Below are 21,062 nucleotides of genomic sequence, written 5' to 3'. Positions count from 1 at the left end.
CTCACAGACTAAAACCAGCTGTGAAGTACCTGATCACCTTGGGAAGCTAATTGGAAGCAGAGTGAAGTCCCACAGAAAAGTCTACTTGTAAAAGAATGAAAGGGGGAAGGAGTGTTTCTCTCTACTGTGCTCCTCCTCACCACTCCTAGTACTCTCCTCTTTGAGAACAGACTTATTTTACTGATCAGAGCATACAGCAGGAGCAATACTATGGCCTGGAGCAGAAAGGTCTAAAAACCTCCTTCTGCTGCTGAAAAGCAATCTGGAGACAGTGTCGAAGGTCCCACTCAGTAAGTCCATGGGTGGATTTTTGGTGGCCCTGAAGCCAGCGTATAACTTGAGTCTCTGGCTCTACCTCCACTCTGTGCCTGGGAGATGTTCCTGTGGGACTCAAATTCACCTCATCCCTTGCTGCACTTAAGCCCTCTTGTTCCTGGATTAAATCACTGTATGAGTTTGGGGACAGACAGCTTGATAAACATTAGCTCTAGTGCTGCTGAGAAGTTTACATCACAGCAAGCCATGGGAATATGCACTATTTACTTGGGAAAATTGCTGTTCCTCTCACTTTTATTCTGAACTAGGTTTTTGTTTCCCCAATACAAACATCTGTTTTTGAGGGCATGTGTTGCTTTCTTGCCTGATTAGCTGGATTCACACACCCTGTGGCTACTTGGGGAGAGCTCAGCATTGTCTGTACAAATGCAACATGTGCTGCTTGCTCCTCTTTCATGTCTTTTAAAGGATGCTAACAAAACTGGCTTTTACATAAACAAATCAATTCTGAAAACTCTGCATAGAAGCTGTGGCTAGAGAAAAAGGCACAGCTCATTCCCCAAGTCCTTTTTCATGTGGCACATCCATCTGAAAAGCAGGAAAGTGCTGACTAGCAAATTTTGAAGACACAAAAATGCTTCTAGCAACCTGCTGCAATTGCAGTTGACTTTCTGGCTCCCAGAACATGATATAAGGAAAGAGCAAGAAAATGTACTGCCATTGCCTCCATGGGGAGAAAATGAAACTGCATTGCATGGGGGTGGTCAGCTGCAGGTTTGCAGCATGCCAGGCCATGTGCAAAGTTCGAAAGCATGACAGACAAGATGGGTCAGCTAATGCATTTTAAAATGTCTCATTTCCCACATGTCCCACTGGCATGTCACAAACAGCTAGGAAAAATGGTGAATTTCTGCTCCATTATACTTGGGTCTCTTCCTAAAGCAGTGCATGTGAACCAAAAGCCACCTAGAACCTCTGAACTGACGTATCCCCAGTGAGTACCAGCCAGAGAAGATGGACAAGGCAGACAGCTATGAGAAGGGGACTTGAAAGGGCTTCCAGTTTCCTCTTGGCTCTGGTTTTGATACATTTTGGATAAGTAGTCTCCTCCTTCCCAAGCAGTCCTGCATGCCTTGCCATGACAGCGATCACCTGAGGGTTTTGGTTTTTCCTAAGCTCCTCAGAACCAGATGTAAGCACCTAACTGCTCTGAAGACTTAGCTCAGTGCTGAATGGATGAAATATGTGATTTCATTAAGAAAAAAAATCAGCATCACTAATATTGGACAAAGTATTGAATGGTGTCATCTCAGTCATAGACTCACACCTACACACAGAACAGACAGGTCCTCAGTGCTGTTTGAAGACCTATGTTCTCCACAGACAAGCACTGTAGGGTTTTGCACACCTTAAAGCTCTGTCCCAGTGTGGGAACTCTGTTCTGCTCCTGTCTGAGTTCTCCTCCTGGGACATCCTTACTGGCTGTCAGCATCTGGAGCAATGTCTGCCCAATCCACCAGGTCTTTGGGATCATTCAGTAATTCCTCTGTTATGTTGCTTTTAGAAAAATCTAGATCCAGCAAGGTTGCTGCTCCTCTGCTTGGCTGCTGTCTCCAGCTGTGTTAGTGACAGTGGCATCTAAGGCATCTGGGATTCAGCTCCCTGCCTGTGCTGGGCCCTGGGAAGTCAGGCCCTGCACCTGCAGCAGAGAGAGGTAAAACTGCGGAGCTCTGGGGCTGACAGCAGTCACTGAGTGCTGTTCACATGTGAGTGACAGCTGAGGTCAGTGCAGGGCTTAGGGCTAAGCTCTCACTCTGAAAGGAAGAGCATAAGAGTCCCCATCAGATGCAGATTTATGTATTCATCTTAACCTTACCCATGTTGTTTGGCCACTGCAAGGATCTGAAAAGATCCCTCCCCTGAGCACTGCAAGAGAAAAGGGGGCTCTTTGCCACAAGCTGTCATCTTCTCCAGAGGTTTGCCCTGCAACAACTCGGTGCCTCTCTTCCCCACAACATGCTCTGCACATTTCCCCTACAACTTCCACCGCAGGCTGTGTGCTGGTTGAGCAGGACCTCTGCTCTGACAGGGTAAGAGGGAGGTATGAGGCAGTCATGCAGCCTTCCACACTTCAATGTGTGTGTTGCCTTCCATGCTAACCTTCCATGCTAATCTTCCATGCTAAGACACTGAGTCCCCACCAGCCATCTCCTGTGACTGAAGTTATAAATCAGCCATCTGGTCAAGGAGGGAGTGGGGGATTCCACTTCCTGCTGGTGAGGAAGGCTGGGGAGACAAAGCTGCCTGAAGGGAGATGATCCTTGCTCTGATGTCTGGCTATGGCACAGTTTAATTCCCTGCTGCCAGCTTGCAGAGTGATTCACCCCATCCTGTGGGTTGGTGCCTGCCTGGACGCTGTTCACGTCATTGGGTTGGTTGGTCTGTCTGCCTCTCTCTGCATTCTTCTGTCTGTCTGCTTTGCAAAAGCAACCTCTCTGCAGCAGAGACAGCCAAGAATTGCTGAAGTTTAGCTGCCTCCCAGAGGTGACTTCTAGTGGTCTGTTTTGTGCTGCTGCTAGCAGGGATAGACCTGCACCTGAAAATTGCTGAGTGGGAAGAGGGACAGTGAGAGGGAGGGAGTTCAGGGCCATTTTGTAATGGGCTGGGCAGGAGCTCAGCTGCATCTGCATTATGAAGTCCTGGTTCAGATTAATGACAGATGAACTTCAGTGGCTTGTGGGCGCTGGCCAGGGCAGGGTCCAGCAGACTCTGCCAGGCTGAAGCAGCCAGCCTGTGGCCCTAGTCCAGCAAGGCACTGCAGCACATGTGTGTCCCTGGACTACCCTTGTGCTAAAGCGCAGTGTTATGTACTTCAGATGGGCAGTCAGGCAAGCCCAAACAAATCTCCCCAACACTGCTCCCATGGTGCTCCTTGTGCTTCTCAGTTTGGGCCCTCAGGTGCCCCACCGGAGAAGACTTGGGGACTGCTGAGTCTGGATGAGGTGCTGTGGCAACCCCACTGGAACCCAAATACAACACAACTCAGGGGGATTTGAGTGCTACCAATTACACTTGGAAACTGGAAAGCAGGAGTGATAGAAAGCTGGAGTAAAAGCAGAAAACAACCAAAGTTGGCTGAACCTCACAGAACCACAGAAAGGGTTGAGTTTAAACATTGAGACAAAGTTTGGGCAAGATTTCTTAGCAAAGCAGTTCTGTTTTCTTTAGTTTTATGCAGTTGATTAGTAAAGAAAGGCCCAGACAAGGAAAAAAAAAACTTTCAGCCCTCCATAAACCTGCCTGTTCTTGGAAGAACATCTATAATTTAATTCCATTCCAACTGCACATTGCAAAACTCAAGGCTAGCCAGGTCTGGGAAAATTCCTATGAGCACTAGGCTTTTAGAAGCATTCCAGAAAGAAATGAGGTTTCTGGCTACCAAACCCACTAATTCACCATCACTGGGCCTGGGCAACAGACTGGCATCAGCTTTTACTGGCAGAGAGTCGTAGGGCAGCAAAATCCCAAAGTGAAGCAAGAAGCAGCACAGTCAAACTGGGAACTTGCCAGCCAAGAAGCAAGACACAATAACCAACAGCAAGACACAATAACCAATCCAAAAAAGTACCTGAGAGCAGCAAGTTGTTTCCCCTGACCTTTACATCCTCACCATGAGGTGGGGACAGTACTGCAGCCCCACAGGGGTTTCCTGCAGAGGAGATGCTGATGTCAATTGGGGTGGGAAAACCCAGACTTCTGACATGGTGTGAAGGTGGCAGCAGCAATGACTGGTACCAGGGACTCTCATCCCTGGTCTCCATGAGCCCACATGCAGTGCAGCGGGCTCACAATGACATCAAGGTCTCTCTGAGTTTGAGAGTTGTTTTGAGGTATTGAGGAGACGTGGCTGCACTGCATGGCCTGGCCATGAACCCCAGTGTGTCTACACCGTAGCTGAGGAGAAAGGGCAAAGACAGAAAAATCCATCTAAGACTGGCTTGCTTGGAAACTCCACTTGACCCTGACACAGTCTAAACAAATATTTTTTTAAATTACTCAGAATGCCCTGGTCTTCTTATATGTATCCCCAAAGACTGTCATAAAATGTCTGCAGCAAGGACTCCGTGAACCTCTGCTGCCCTGCTCTAGAGGCACATATTTCAGCTCCAGTCAAACTGAAGTTTAATAAACCCTTGGCCTCTGTAGGTTCCCTCCAGCCTCTGCAGCAAACAATTCTCCCATGCCTCAGTCAGGCTCTGGGTCTGTGTCCACCACTGGTGTTTGCCAAGAGCTGCCAACACCGCTGCAGCATCTGATGGGAGACCACCATTAGTGATGAGTGCTATGCTCTTGCACGTCACCGTTTTTTCTGATGGGGCTGTGAGGAGTGGGGAAAAAGTATCTGAAACTCTCCCTCATTTGCCATAAGCTCTGAAACATATATACCAACTTAGGACTTCTCTGGGGCTCTAGCTCCACATCCTTCATAACCTGGAAGAGAGAAGGTATATGTTTACTATGGAGTCAGGATAATCTAAGTGAATTATTTTGAATTATTCCAATAGTTGACACAAGCCACTGTACTTGGTAAAATTCTGGGAAACCCTGCTTGCATCATGGTTTAAGTGCAATGCTTTCCTCATCCAAAAAAATACTTATTTGTTTTTCAATAATCCCCCTTTAATGAAGTTTTGAAAATTCATCAAGGAGTAAAATTGATACTCCATGACTTGACCAATTACTCTCATGAGACACTTGTACAAGAGCCCAAACACATGGTTCTCAAAGGAAAAGGATGAAAATGATTTACAGAAGCAGTGAGGCAAAGGTTTGTTGATAATGAGGCACCAAGAGGAAATGGAATGGATGTGCCTAAGATTCCTCTAGAAAATGAACTACAAATAGTATTCACAATCAGCAACTTACATTTTTAATTTTGAGCTGAGAATAGCAACATTCACAGACTCACAGATTATTCTGAGTTAGAAGGGACCCACAAGGATCATTGAGTCCAAGTCTGACGTGAATGGGCCATATGGGGATTGAACCCAAGATGCAGGTCAAATGACAGTTATTAAGGAAAAAAATCCATTAAGTAGTACTGAGCAAGGAAAACATCCACAAAAGTGTGCTCTTACTTGTGAAAGGGGAGTCATGAATTGCTCAAAGGGTAAACTGTGCTTGTCAAGTAATTCAGCGAGCTATGCACTCTGAGGTCAGAGAAAGGGATTTCATTTCACTTGAGAACTACTTCACCTTGCAACACATATAATTGTCACCAGGGGGGGAAAATGAAATAAAAACAAAACCAAAACAACCAAAAAACCCAGAAGTAGGTTTGCATGAGCCAAGAGCATTTGACCTTTACTTTCTACTCCATCTCTGAGAGTCAGTTATTTTCCCAGACTGTGCCTGGTGAGCTGCATCCTCACAGTGACTGCCCATCCTGCACATACTCACCAGCTAAACACTTCTTGCTTTCTGGGTCTTTGGATCATAGACCCTGCACCCCTCTCTATGGTGAACACTTCTCAGTTTTCTCATCATCATCCAGTGTTGGAAGGTGATCATTATTTACTGCCTGGCACCCACACCCTGTTCAGCAGTGTCACCTGGGCTCCCCACAGCATCCACAGAGCTGTGCCAGAGAGTCCCACAGCGATGCCCGAGTCACAGCAAGCCCTGAGAGCTGAGGCACTGCTATTTCTTGTGTTGTGTGGATGGCAAAGTGAGACAGAGTACACAACACACATTTTATCTAAGCCTGAGTTTTAAAAAGTACTTAGCACTGTCTAATATTTTTGCAGCCTGGAGGTGAAGGTCCTGTGCCTCTCAGATGCCCTGAATCATGCAATGCCTTTGCATCCTGGCCAAGTAGATGTAAACCCCCATTCAGTCCAGCACACTCCTTCAGAACAATTTTCTGCCACATCAGAATTCCTTATCCTCATCCCAGCCTTTGCTCCCCTTCATTGCCTGGGTCCAAGCAAGGCTGGACCAGCTACCAGGGCAAATGGCCACTGCAATAAGAGTAAGTTCAGACCTGGCTGAAAACACTTCCTAAAACATGAGAAATCTGCAGCGTCTTTAGGTGTGAAAATCAAAGGTGTCACTACTGAGACAGTTCAAACCGCAACTCCTTGTGGCTAGTTGTTGGATAATCTTTCAGAGGAAAGTCACAAAGCACTTTTCCTACCCAAAGCCCAGCTCCACTGTAAATCTGAAGATCTTGCTCCACAGCATAGTGCGGCAGAACTTATGAAAAAAGTCATCATTGGATTTTTCCTGACATGGAGAAAACAAAAATGTGCTTAGTTTTATTTACATTCTTGGAAATGTCTTAACTGATTCGAAGAACTTTAAAAAAAAAAAGTATTATAAAAACAGCCAGAGGCAAACAACTGCTGTGGGAGCTTTTAGGCAAGATTGTTAAATTTTGATTAAGTTAGAAGAAACTGGATGCAGGATTGTGGTATGAAGTGTCAGGCAGTAGACACAAACAACAGTGACTCTGGTAACACATTTTCCTAACAGAAAACAAAAAAATCATGACTCTTGGAAGGAGAGGAACTCCTGGAGCACCACTAGTTCTCAACCAAACTGGATGATTACATGAAGGATAATTACCATGAAAATCAGCCTAAATTAGACAGCTGAGTTCATGCCCACTTTTGTGTTTGCTTCCAGTTAGCATTCCAGAACGGGATCGTATTGACATGACTGACTACAAATGTGAAGTAAACATTAGCAAACATTTACAGAAACCATCTTTAGGAACTTGTGAAAAGGAATGTTTGTCCCAGAAACCTGCTTCTGCCAGAGGTGCTCATCCAATCAGGGAACAAGGACTCATCCTTTGTGTCCACCTTCCACTCACCACCATGGAAGCCCTTTCAGCTGCCTGCTCCTTGCACCAGCTCACCCACACACACACAATCTGCTGACCAAAGATTACTCACAACCATCATCCCAACAACAATCCTGTGTCCCAGACAGACCTCAAAAACTCACATCTTGCTCACAATTTGCAAATAAAACACACAGGGTGTTCATCCCTCCTCCTCCCTGTCTCCCAAAATGCTTCCTTATTTTGGGAGATACCTCATCTCCATAAAGGTGGCTGTGTGCTGACATGGACCACAACTCAGAAAGTCTCTGCCTAGAGACATCATGATGCCAGTGCCACAAGCAGAGCTTCAGTGCTTAGAAGCTGCCTTTTCTAGCAGGGTGGGAAGCAGCAGGAGGCTTTAAAAGCAGATGGAAAGAGTGACTGCAGACAGGCCGGCCTAGAGAGGAGAATAAAATACACAATCAGAAAACATGGGCTGGAATCAATACACCTGGAAAGCACTGGTTGGAAAGGTACGTGCTCTTTCAGTTTCCTAGATGAGAGCAAGATCCCTTTTCACCAGCTTTCTTTTCTCTTCAGAAGCAAGCCTGTCTGCAAGGGTCTGGAAGGGTTGAAATTTAGGAAGAACAGATAAAAACTTCAGTTTCCAGTGCCTGAGGGCTCCTGTCTATAGTGGGGCCACTAGGCACCAGCTGGCCTCTGTTTTCCCAAAGCATCTCCAGCTCATAGGCTCAGTGTGCTTGCATGGAAAGATGCTGGGGGCTGCAGTGGGCTGCTTTCTCCTTCCTTCTCATCTCAGGCTAGGCTTCCCACACACTGCCTTCTCAGATTTACTATCTCACAATACATTTGGGTCATGGTTTTTTGGATTCATGAGGAGCAAACACACCTGTGTGGGAATGTGCGATTTCTTCTGCAATTCATTTGGTTTATAGGGCTCTCAGGAGAAAATATACAGTTGGATGTAAATAATAGGACTCCAAACTCCAAAACCCCCTCAGCAAACACAGTTATGGGTATGTAGCTTCCAAGAAGCCAGGGTTTTAGAGCCAAGGTTTTAGTGCTAGAGGAAACTCTCCATCCCAAAGAAGGGAGCACAGCCCTGGGCTGTGCCTGCTGGTAATGAGAGATTTGCCTGGCATCAGGGACCCTCTGAGTATTTGCTGCTTCTGGCCCCTGTTTTCCAAAGCAAAGATGCAGCTTCCTGACTTGGCTTAAACCACATTGTTCTTGCCACTGACATCTCCTGCAATTTATGAAGCTGAGGCTTATAAACTGCTATACAGTCAAATTTGCTTCAAACTGCAGTGCACTGTGGACTACATTAGTTTTTAACTTTGTCAAGAACATGATCTAACAAACAGAAAATTAAACGTTACTTTGTCTCCTGTCAGCTGATGGACCGTGGTGTTTGGGTGCTACAGTAGGAACCTTCATAGGTTATTACCAGGCAGGGAGAGTCTGGAAGCCTGCGTACTCTCTTTTTGTTTAATGGTTTTTGCCCCAGGAGAAATCTGGGACAGGAGAGTTGAAGGATGTGGAGCAGGACTGCCTGCCTGGAGAAGGGGTGGTCTGACATCCTTTGGGCAGGGCACCATAGGGTGAGGAGCAGGTCACCTCTACCACGGTGCTACACTGCTATCACGGTCATGCTGCCAGCTGCCCTGCTTTCCCCTGCCACCTGGGCCAGGCATGCTCTGGGATGTGCTTTGGGCAGTCCTCAGGGCCCATGCTCACACCACTGTGTTAATACTTCTGGCACAGGACTTAACAAAAGGGAACTGTTTGCTCACCTCTGTCAGGCATACCTGCACAAACATGCCCTGCTCAGCCTCCTTCCAGAAGAACACAGAGCCATGGACCTACTTCATGCCAGGCATACAGGGAGGAAATGCCAGAGCAACCAGGGTAGCTATTTACACACTCATATCACATTTTCCTATTGGGACATTTTCACAGAGCTTAGATTGACTTTGCTCCCACTGAGATGTCACCACAGGCTTTCAGCTGCTGCTCCCTTTTCTTTTGAAATCCTGAGGAGGAGTTCTCAGCAAAGTTCTTGGTTTTAATGAAATCTGTGGGCTAAATGAGGCCATTCCCTGTTTTTCCCCAGTGGGGAACTAATTTCTACCAGACTCAACACCCTTGGCTGCGTTCTTGGCTTTCAGGACCCACTCAGTTACCCTCATAACTTCTCCTTGGCCAGGACCCAGTGTTCTCTTACATGTTAATGCATGTATGTGGTCAGTGCTACAGACCATGGTTTATCTGCTGCAGGCTCCTAGTATCTCCATCTCTGTGGGAGGTGCAAGCAGCCAGATTAACACACAAAAGCATGCATCAGAGAACATTCACTATATTTGCATTGGAAAAACCTAGGTTGTTCCACTTGATTTTTGCAGAGTCCAGATAGACCAGACTTACAAAGTCTAGATTTAGGAACTTCTCATAAAGACTATGCTATGTTTCCTGGCTAATATCTGAAAAGGACAACTGGGGTCAGACAGTGCTTTCCCTTTGCTCTGAAAGTCATTAAAACCCAACAGAATAGACAAAGGGCTGGATCATCCTGGTTCTTTTGTCACTCTCTTGTGGAGTGTCTGGGGTGTGATTCAGTTGCACACTCATGGGGTTTTAGTGCTGTGCAAAACACACTAAAGTCTCTCAGATGCTGACACGGGGCAGGTACCCAAGCCTTGAGGAGCAGCACAGGAAGAGCAGGGAGTGTAAATGGTGGCATCTTAGGCCAGGTGGCACACAATTGGCTCAATGCCTTCTCTCAGCACCAGCCAAGTTTCTCCTCCCTACTATCTTTAGGATGCTGGATACCTCCTACTGCCTTTACTAGCATCTGACAAACCTGTCTAAATACTTTGGCATCAAAGCCTCTGCCTTGTTCCATGCTCTTTGTGTCTTGGTCCCCAAATATGGTGAAAAATTCAGCCCTTAGAAGCTTGGTTGCTTTCATAGCCTCTTGGTTCCTTTTTGGGTAAACTTCAGGTCATTTTCTAAAGAAATCCATAGCTACCAACAAATATTGTCTGGCAGATTCTGTCTCAGGCAAAGGCCCAACAACATCAATGACAATGAATTGCAGTAAGGTCCCCAGGAGACACTGCTCTGCATGGCTTCTCCCCATCTTTGGGGACCACTTCAGAAATACAACACATGCAAGAATAGCATCACACCTCCTTGTAGTAATTTGACATCATCTATCTGCATTTTTCTCAAAACTGACTCTCTCATGGCTTAACTAAAGACTTTACAACTTCAAGACATCACAGCAAAACATCAGAACCTCTTTTTTGAGTGTTTTGGTGATAACGAGCTCTCAAGAGTGCTTGTTGTACATTGTTTTATTTTCCCATCTCCTCTAAATCATTTCATCTTTAAATTCCAAGCTTTCCCACCACAACCAGAGGGCTTTTGCCTTGCTCATCTGAAAAGACTCAAAAAGCAGACAAAGCTGCCAAGTGAAGTTTTGGTTTTTTAAATCACACCTTGTTTGACACCAGGAGCCTTTTTGAGGAGCACTCCCTCTTAGTTCCTTGAACTCTGCTCTTGCAAACTTACATCTATGGATGAAACAGGAGAGTTTTCATTCCTGCGCCCTGTGGAAGAAGGAGGTAAAAAAGGATGTAGTCTCAGTTTTTGGTTACTGCCCTGCTGAGGGAGGTATCTGCACAAAAAAAAAGCCTTTGAACAGGGCACTGGCAGAACTACTCTTTGGTGACTGTGCTCTTGTGTCAGCGCTGTTCCGACCCCGCAGGCACCCCCAGCTGTGTTCAATGGAAGCTGCTTCAGCCTGAAAATGCCTGGCTGCTCTCCTTTCACTGCCAGGGTAGCTTTCTCTCCTCACAAGGGGCATGTGGAGCTTTTGTAGTCCTGGCAAGCCTTCAGATGAGCCTCCAGGAGCAGGATCAGTGCCCTGCAAGGCCAGACAGGCTGACAGTTCTGTGCTCCCTTCCCTGACATGGGGGAACCACTGCATTGAGTTTGCCCAGGGTGCATGCTATGCCTCTCTTCAGCAGTTCACCTTGCTCTGGGCTCAGTTTAGCTTGGCAGCCTGGAGCTCATGACAGCCTGTTTATAAATCATCATTGGTTCCTGTTGAAGGGTTCACCCCTCACCAGGACATGCCAGCTGTACCACACGTGGCTGCCTGTGCAGGGCCTGCTGGCTCAGCCTCCTGAGGGAGGGCTGCTCTACACAGGGGATGGCAGACCCATACTACAGGATTTGATGGACTTGTGCTAACATGAAAGCCATTTTCACCTCCAGATATTCACTGTGGAAACCAAAATGAGCCTAGTAAGGCACATCCCAGATGTTATCTAGTAATGGTAAGACACAAGCACCCTCTGGTTTATGTATCACACAGCAAAGCTCCTGCTGGCTTTCTTCTCTAACAAGGACAGCTGATGAGGTCCAAAAAGCTGTGTAGAAGCTCAAAGAGATAGCTCAGGGCCTGCCCACAGAGGCAGGCACCACCAACAGACTGCCCAAACCTCTTTCTTTCACATGAGCCATGTTTTTGAAGGAAAATACCGCAGGCTGAAAGCCCTGGTGCTTTCAGCACTGACCAGGTCCCAGCCTCAGTGATGTGTATGCTCAGTGTTAGTTCATCTCCCACCTTGGCTATGCTCAGCAATTTCCTGGATCCCAGCAGCCTGGTCTGCTGCATGCATTTTTTGCCAGCAAGGACACTTTCCTCAGGCCTTGCCTTCCCTCAGACCCATGCTGGACTGTCCCATCATCTCCCTCTCTAGTTTCCATCACCAACTGCAGTAGGGTTTCTCCCCATCTTTGAGAACCCACTTTAGAAGTACAACACATGCAAGAAAAGCATCACACCTCCTTGTAGTAATTTGCCATTATCTGTCTGCATTTTCCTCATAAACAGTTCTTTCATGGCATGACTAAAGACTTTACAACCTCAAGACATCACAGCAAAACATCAGAACCTCTTTTATTGAGTGTTTTGGTGATAATGAGCTCTCAAGAGTGCTTGTTGTACGTTGTTTTATTTTCCCATCTCCTATACAACATTTCATCTTTAAATTTGGAATGAGCACCTGTGTTGCCTGTAAATTACACAGGTGATAAACCCCTCTCCTGCTACTTGGCTATTCTCACTGCCCACCCTCTAAGGTGGACTGCTGACAAATGGAGAAAAAGGTTGTTCAACCAAGAACTCCAATTTTTACTACCCAGGCCAAGGAAAAGGGGATTTTCAGGACAACCAGCCACAAACCCAAACTAATTAAAAGGCACAAGGGAACAGCAGGGTTCTCTGGATACCAGCTTAATATCCAAGCCCAGGCACAAATAAGCTTTATTATAGCTTTAACTATAACTTAAAACCAGCATCACCCAACTTTGCATGTACAGCTACAGGTTCCTACTTTTCCTGAGCTGACTTTGGGCCTTTCATGATTTTTTTTTTATTTTTATGAGGCTCTGTTCTGACCAGCCATGTATTTATAATAACTCTCTCTGTGGATATTCCCCCTTGCTAACAGACCCACAGTTAACTGAGCTGCTGTGCTCATGTTTGATGTTGCAGCCAATACCCCTTTGCTTTCTATCCTTCATAAGTCCCTTTTTCTAATAGCTTGAAGTGGTATGATCTGGATGGAAATACTCATTTCTCTAGCACAAGAGCTCATAACTATATAAAGCAACCAGCTTCCCTCTCGTCCAGTAGCAGCTTTCCAACTTCTGTTCAAGAGCTGAAATGCAATATGTAAGCTCTGCCATAAATCCCACAGCTTCGTGGAGTGTTTCTGGCCTTCTGTACATTCTGTCTAACTGTCTGGTCCATCGGCTATTTATCTTGGAAGTCCTCACTAGAGATGTGAGAAACACAAAATGTCTGCAGCTCCTCTGCCAATCTAGGTAGGTTCTTCTTCCTCTTGCCTTCTAGCATTTGGCTATGTCCTGTCTAGCTCAGAGTGATATCTGGCTCCAATCTGCTTATGAAGGTTCAGACCAAATCTTGATAAGCCAGGTTATGTCTATAGTGCAGAGCTTCTCAGCTCTCAGCTATGGGTCCTTGCCACAGCTATGCTCCTGACTTTGCTCGAGGAAGAGGTCTGGGCATGCACCATCCCAGGGAAGGCTGGAAAAGAATCTCGAGGTGCTCCAGAAGGTCTCCCTGCCTCATGAAGTGCAGCACTGTGGCCCAGGCTCTAGGGCATGCCCTGCCCCACTGTCTGCCCTGGGGCTCCCCTCTGGGAGTAAGCTCTGCAGAGCAAGGCTCTGCCCATTCCCCTTCCCAGCTGGCCTCACAGTGGGAATGGACATGTTCCACATGTTCCCACTGACAATACTCAGTAATTCTTGAGTGGCATCTCTGGGGCAGGAAAAACCTGAGGCTGTGGGCTTGTGCACACACACACACTGAAAGGACCGGTCTTCTCAGGTGACCCATCCCCACCTGGCAGACCCAACAGCCTGAGAGCAGTTCCATGTCCAGCAGATGGGTACCCCTGTGAGCCTGTGGTATGATTTTTGAAGGGCTTTCCCTTTCTTTCATAAACCTTGCCATGGCACAGGTCTCAAGTTTTGAGCTGAGCAATATTTTTCTGTTTCCCCTGTTTTGTAAAACAACTTCTGGCCTGTGTCACACACATTTCTCAACACCTTGCAGAGTCATGGTCTTGCAGATGGGGCTTCAGATCTCTCTGAGCACTGTTCCAGAACAGAGTCATTCTCTGATTGGTTTTGACCCTTTCTGGGAAAATTCTCAATATTGCACTCTTTCCCTTTGCATACTGTGCAACTTTGGTTTGCTTTGATTTAATTTTGGTGTGAATTTCTTTCACTTCCCACTGCTCGTGAATAGATTAGATATCTGCAAGCACTTTTGTTATCTGATCTCTCTTGCATCAAAAGAATGAATACAGTTCTCCATTTCCCTTTTTGGAAGCAGCATCCTACCCTTAAACTGATGTACAGCTCCCAAGTGAACCAGTCAGTCACTATCCAAAGTCCCAAGGGGATTGCTTCCGCTGCAGGGAGGAACTGATGTGACGCGAGATATTTCTTTTAAGCAGCAGTGCTTGCACCTAGAGCCCAGATGGGGAACAGCAGTCAGATAGGAGTTATATTGAGGAGTTATTTTGAGTTACAAATTTATTTTATTTCCCCTCAACACCAGTCTGCCCAAAGCATTTGTACTCTCATTCCTCATTGATAGCACTTCTCTGATGGACCTTGATGCTGTTGACTCCCTGCCCTCTGGTTTTGCAGGGTTATTTTTCAGACTTCCACTGAATAGAGGTGGCTGTTAAGTCCCATAGAGTTTGCAGCCAGGCTCAGCATGCAGCGCACAGTCTGTTGGTGAGTAAACCAGCTTACCTTTCAGGCTGCACCACCAGCTCACCCACTGCCTTACAGCTAATGAACCTATTAGTTCTTGCTAATAAACAATATACTTAGAAACAATACTGATTCAACCATCTGTTTCCAATAAGCAGATTAAGTGTAAAAAGGATAACACGTGAACTGCATCTTCATTTAAAAAAAAAAAAATTAGATACAAACAGACTTAAATAGACATTTAGTACTGAGTTGGATAATGCAGCAGTGTTCAGTCAGTGCAGATGAGAGACCACAGCTCATGATAAACCAACTTGTCATGACTAAGTCCTGCTGGGACCTGAAGACAGCAGCTACAAAATGTTGAATCACAGTTATTCTCAAGGGAGTTATAAAGAATTTTATACTGGTGGGTTCATACTTAGATATTTCATAAAATCTATTGCAGACCACCTTCCATAATAAGGCTGAGTCTGTTACTGCTTTTTTCCCATTCAAGATATCTTCTCTTCTTCTTCTTACCCTGCCTCTCCTCATTAATCTCTTCTCCTTCCTCTCTCCATCAATTTACCCTATTTCTCATTGATCCCTCTCTTTGACCAAAAAATGACCTTAGAATTATCATGACAATCACAACTGCTCTTTCACATTGTATCTACTTATGTGACAGTCAAAATATGAAGATGATTTACAAGCATGAATGAAAAATATGGCTAAGCAGATTCACCAGTATGTATAATAGCATTGAATCATCTGAACTCACACAGAAAATAAAGTGGAGATCATTTATTTATTATATGTAAGTAGCTTTCCTCCTTTACTTAGGAACTTCCCTTTACAAGTTGAGGCTGCTGAGACACATGTAACTATGATTAATTGCTCTGACATTTTATTAATATGAAATATTTCCATCCATCTCCTAGTAAATGTTTCTCAAGTCACAGGAGTGACTTGAGAAACATTTCAGCTGCATTACCACTCAGGCTTCTCCTAATCCGCAACTATCTCTTTTTTCCATTTGAAAATGTATCTACATAAAGATGTTAGACCTGTGCTTTCCAACATGATTAACAATTGAGATGGGATTTTTTTCAGATGTGTAGGAGGAGTACCTCAGAAACATATGACTTTTGGGACAGGGATTGCTCAGCATTTTCTGAAAAGCATAACTCATATCTTGTGTTGGCCAATATAGGTTGCCTACACTGAAGAGTTACTTTTTAAAGATTCGACAATTAACATGGATTGGCAGGTTGAGCCTATTTTACATACTGAAAAATCCGAGGATATGAGAACACACTGATTGCTTACAGCTTTTTGCACAGAATAAGGACGTGGCTGTCAAGAAACTCAAGTTGAAGCCCCTACAAAATCACACATGGGACCTCTACTCCATGAGTTTCTGACTCCAGAAGTGGCTCCTTCTCAAGCCGGCTGAGTGCTTCTTTCTGCCTGAGCCACAGCCCTGAAAAGGTCACACTGATGCCACTGAGTGGCCACAGCTTCACCTTGCACAAGCCACTCGGGTACTCCAAGTGTCAGTTTTTCCAACTGCAAAATGAGAATAAAAACTTTTTACTGCCCCAAGACATATTCACACTTTTAACTTGACAATTGCTAAGCTGCAAAAATGCCCTGAACAAGTAATAAAGCATCTTAAGGGTTCCAGGGAGCGAAACTGGCTAAAGAGCCAGGAACTAGGGTGACCGAATGTACAGGTCCGGAGATGTCCTTTAGCAGCAGACCTCGGCTCCGAGCCTCTCAGACATCACCTCCCTCTTACAAGGGAAACTCATCACGGCTTTGAACGCAGGGCTTGGAAAATGAAGAAATCCTCATGATCTGAGGGATTGAAGTCTGCACATTAGCTCCCCTTAAACCGTGGGTACATTTAACTTGGGAGGTTAGAAACCACAGCCAAAGAAATCTCTTTTGATTCACAACTTGTTTTGAGCAGTCACCCATAAAGCAGCCAGTGAATCACTCCAGCCAGTTAGTCATGCAACCACACTGAATGTACACTCAAAAGGCTGCACAAAATAAACAGCCTGCAGCTCCAGATAACACACACAGAGCTCATTTGCGCTATCTGGCATCAGCATATATTGTTAATAGGACTCCTACACCAAACCCTTAGGAAAAAAACGCACTCAAATAAGCATCTCCAAATCTCTCTCTACATCAGTATTTTTTCTCGTCTACTTCGCTCTGTGTTTCTTTCAAAATAGTTAAGACTAGTTAAAGTTTTAAGACTCTTTCTCTCTCTTTCCGCACCTTTTTCTTGCTGGTAAAGTCCTGCTGGGTTTACAGGCGTGCGCTGCTGAAGTGTAGGGCTAAAGCGGAGTTAATTCCAATCAGCAGCGGACAAGTCGAAAATAAACAGCTCTAGTGCGAAAAGAAATCTTCCTGCGAGGAGGCAGCGGCGGGGATACAGGGGGAGGGAGTCTCCCGGTCCTTTGACACATGAGTGTTATAAACAGCTCGGGTCAGGAATCCTATAAAAGCATCCAGCCAGATCTACCAATTCTACCGTCCAATTCAAGAGAAGTGCAAAACACCTTTTGGAAAGAGCCGCGAATAAACCTTCCTGCGCGGCCCTAGGGGTAAGGAACGTGAGCCCTACCTTCGCGTCTGGCTGCCTGAGGAAATCCCGCAGGTTTCCTCGGAGGAGATCCCGCACCTCCGAGTGTCTGTTCAAACAGAGGCTTAGCCAAACTCCCGGCGAGAGCTCCCTCCCCTCCCTGGGAGGGTGCCGGAACCCTTGAATGGCAGATCTGGTGGCCCTATTGTGGAAAAGAGAGGGCTATTGCCAGGGCGGCGTCAGCAGCACGCCGGGAGCGGGCGGCCGAGCCTCGCCGGGAGCCGGTCCCACAGCAGCGGCAGGGAAGGGCCGGCTCTGCCGCCCTGCTCACTGGAGCTCGCCTCGCCTCCCGCCCTCCTGCTCCGCTGGCCGGCTCCTGCTCCCTGATGCCAGCTTGGATCACGTCTCCCCTTGCCCCGCTTCCCCACTCGTGCCTGCCTCCCGCGCACCTCTCCCCTTTATATCCTGTGCTGCTCCCTGCGGGGATCCCGGCAGCGGCATCTCCCCACCCGGGCGGAGAGAGCTGCGGGGGCAGCGGCATCTCCCCACCCGCGCGGAGAAAGCTGCGGGGGCAGAGGCAAATCCCCACCCCGGCGGAGAAAGCTGCGGGCAGGCCGCGCACCCCACCCGCCTCCCGGCCGCGGGGAAGGAGCCCGGGCAGGAGCGGGGAGCCGGGATCAAAGCCGCGGGGAGAGGGAAGGGGAGGCAGGACCGAAGGGCCGCGGCAGTTCGGGACACCCCTCCGCAAGCCCCTGCACCCCGGCCTCTCGGCGGGCTCGGGGCAGGGACCGCCATCCCCCTCACTCCTGGCAGAGCCGCTCTGCGGGGATCCTCGGCGGGGCGGCCCGATGCCGGAGCGGGGACGCGGCATCCCCGAGGTGGGGGAGCCCTGCGGGAGTCCCAAGGGGAGCACAGGCCCCCGTTCCTCCCCGGGCTCGGGGCTGTGACGGAAGCCGGGAAAGGGGGCCTTCTCCGCAGAGCCCCTGAGCGCCGGCGGGGAGCCCCGAGCCCCGGCAGCCAGCGGCCGGTCCCTGCGGGAGGCGGACAGGGACCGCCAGCGAGCTAGTTCCTGCCGTGCCTGCAGCTTACGTTACATCGGGGAACGAGGAGGAGGAGAAAACCATTAAAAGTGTCAATTTCAAAAGCACGCAGCGAGCCTCCGATTCCTACACCAGCGGCTTTCTGTACTTCTAATAATAACGCACTTACGGCCGCACTTTTTATTTGCTAGCTAAATAAAAAAAAATGGTCGTTATTTGCATAACAGGGTACTTAAAGAATTTCCTCCGTTAGAGAAAGCCCTTTCCTTTCTCCTGTTTCCTTTGGGCAAACATCCCCATCACGCTGGCCTTCACTCCCGAAAGTATTTTGTTCCAGCCGGAATTTCTAGACAGCAATATACGTATACATTTCTGTGTGTATAGGGGTATGTGAATACATATGTTTCAAGAAATATAACTTATTCAGCTCCATGCAGTAGAAATAGCAAGTCAGATTACTACAGCACATAAATCATCCGAAAGCTTTTTGCCCTCCTAAGCCAAGATATATAACCTGTTCTCAAGACTAGATGATATTGAAGGTCTCTTCCAGCCTTGAAGATTCTCTCATTCTGTGACTTTTTTTTTTAAAGAATTCGGGTTTCACTGCCCATGCCGGTTTGTGGAACAGCCCGTACCCCTGCTGGAGGCAGGGAACGCGGGGTGAGCAGGGCGAGGCTGCCGGGCCGTCGCAGGGCAGGGGCAGCGGGATCGGCACAGAAGGAGCCGTGCAGGGAAGCCCATAGGGACAGGATGGCAGCCGCCACTGCGAGGGGCCGCGGGGAGCCCGGCCGAGAGCCAGGGCCGCCGGTGCCGCTGTCCCTGCCAGAAGCCGGGCTGGAAGCGCTCCGACCATTGCCGTCCGTGTCCTCCGTGTATTTACGGCCGCCGCTCTCCCCGGCCTATATTTATCAGTACAATGCAGTGGAAGGTCTTAGATCTAGAAATAGAAGCCGAGAGCAATAGATGGCAGGCTCGGGCTTTTTATAACTCAAAAAGACTTGTTTATTAAAGAAATAAAATGAAATTAAACAACTAAAAAAAGGAGGGGACACCCTGTCCCTGCAGCAAGCTGAGTGTGCGCCATGCCCGCCGTGCCCCCGCCCGCTCGGCTCCGGGCTCTCCCGGGCCTCCACAGCCACCGGGGGAAGGCGAGGGCTGCGGGGCCGCAGTGCGGGGAGCAACACCCCAGGAGGGACCGGCCCGGGCGAAGGGCACACGGCAAGGATGGGCGCGGGGGCAGCCGGCAGCCCGGGTATCGCCGGGCAGGAGAGCCTGCTGCTGGCTGGCCTCGGTTTCTGTTTGCTTGGTTGGGGTTTCTTTCCTCTTATTTTGGGGTTTTGTTGTTTTTAAAATCGAGGGGTTTACAGTCACGGCGCCCACCAGCCCAGCATCCTGCTCAGGCCCGCAGAGCAGGGGACGCGGGGAGCCAGCGGCTCCTTCCCCTCGGCACAGCGCGCACGGCAGAACCAGCACCGCAGCTGCCGCGGGTGTCGGCGGGAAGCAGTGGGACAGTCGCCTGTCCCTGGCTTCCCGAGGGAACCTCTCCGGGCAGCTCTCCTCACCGCCGTGAGCGCCGCGGGTGCGCTGCTGACCGCGCCGGTGCCCGCTGCGGAGAATGAGCTCGGCTTTCGCTTCCCCGGGCTCACCGCGCCGGGGGATCTGCCCCGACTCCGAGGTGTCCCCGTCCCTGCAGCCCTCGAGGGGGGTCCTCGGGCACAGCTCCTGCGCCCGGCGCGGTGGTCTCGCGGTTTGGGAAAAGGCGGAGAGGCGCCTATGGATGCGGCAGTCGCTCTGCGAAACCCCGATCTGTCTGTTATTAGCGAGTCTCTCCCTTCAGCCATTAAGCACTATTATTATCGCTATTGCTATTAATTATCCTTGCCGAACCATGTGTCTCTCATTACAGCCCACCGGCCCCAGCCACATCACAAGGGGCTCACAACGAGCGCGGTCTGGGCCTGGCCGGGCCACCCGCCGCCGCCGCGGGGCTCCCACTGAAGGAGAACCCCGAGCCTCGCTGGAAAATAAATCAGGGGAACCCCGGCGGTTAGGAAGGCAATAAACTCGTGTAATTCTACCGGGGGGTTCTAATGTGTCATCACAGGCTATGCCGGCGCCCTGGGCCTTGCAACCTACAAAACAAGAGAGCCGGTTAGCTGACAGAGGATGTCGGGGCGGCGGGGAAGGCACAGGGGACTGACCTGCCATCCTATTCCCAGAAGAAGCGGGGAGCGGTTATCTCCTGCACGGGCCTCAACCCCCCGAGTCTCCCCGGTCCCACCGTGCGTCCTTTCCCGCGGAGCTCGGGCTGGCCCCAGAAGGCCTCCGCGGATGCGGAGCGGGCCTGGCGCTGGCGGGGATTGTCCGCCCACGGGGAAAGGGCAGGGGAAGAGAGGGAGCATAAGAGAGGGTCAGCTCTGGTCAGCAAATGTGTGCGAGCAGCCCTCTAAGAGAGCCCTGACGCCGGTGCGCCGCCCGGTGAGGAGGCACCACCCGCGGGAGAATGGCTGCGCCACCGGGAGCGGGAAGGAGCGGAGCTGGGCTGTGCCTGCGGCCCCCGGGCACGGCTGTGTGGAGAGGACCTAATGTCCTTTCCTGTGAAGGGGAGTCACCTGTGCGCGGGGGAGCTGGGGCTGTGGAGCTGGATCCGGGGACACAGCTGTAAGTCCGGGGCGAGAGATGGCGCCTGAAGGCGACCTGGCAAGCCGCGGTTTGGGAGACAGGCAGAAGTAAGTGGGGCGCCTCTACCCTCTTTTAAGTCTAGAGATGGAGGGAAAGGGTAAATAGAGCAAAGGGTGCTCAAATGACAGCGGCAGCCTAGAAATGGGATTGCTGGCCTGACCCGGACCTCTTCCACCTCCTCCGTGCCCCCAGTCCGTAGTCATTGTCGGTCTTAGGGTCTCCCTGGAGACACAGTCCTATAGATGTCCTTGCCTTTGGGACTAACGCATCGAGAATGGGACCCCGTCAGCGGAGACGCGCTCTGAAT

General features: G+C 48.9%; 1 protein-coding gene across 2 annotated transcripts in view; it reads right to left on the bottom strand.

Moving 5' to 3' along the window:
* The window catches only part of ALX4 (ALX homeobox 4), a 42,749-nt gene that overhangs the window by 19,867 nt on the left and 1,820 nt on the right, over window positions 1–21,062 (bottom strand). The window contains exon 1 of one of the 2 annotated variants that reach the window (XM_074543184.1): window positions 17,073–17,405. The exons of the other annotated variant lie outside the window; for it this stretch is intronic. The gene's annotated coding sequence lies outside the window, so the exon portion shown is untranslated. Of the gene's footprint in view, window positions 1–17,072; window positions 17,406–21,062 lie in introns of those variants that run through there. 2 annotated transcript variants of the gene reach the window in all.

Source organism: Zonotrichia albicollis, chromosome 6, assembly GCF_047830755.1.
Source record: "Zonotrichia albicollis isolate bZonAlb1 chromosome 6, bZonAlb1.hap1, whole genome shotgun sequence".
Taxonomy (NCBI): domain Eukaryota; kingdom Metazoa; phylum Chordata; class Aves; order Passeriformes; family Passerellidae; genus Zonotrichia; species Zonotrichia albicollis.
The sequence above is the reverse complement of the archived record's forward strand: the minus strand, read 5'-3'. Positions and strand labels throughout refer to the sequence as shown.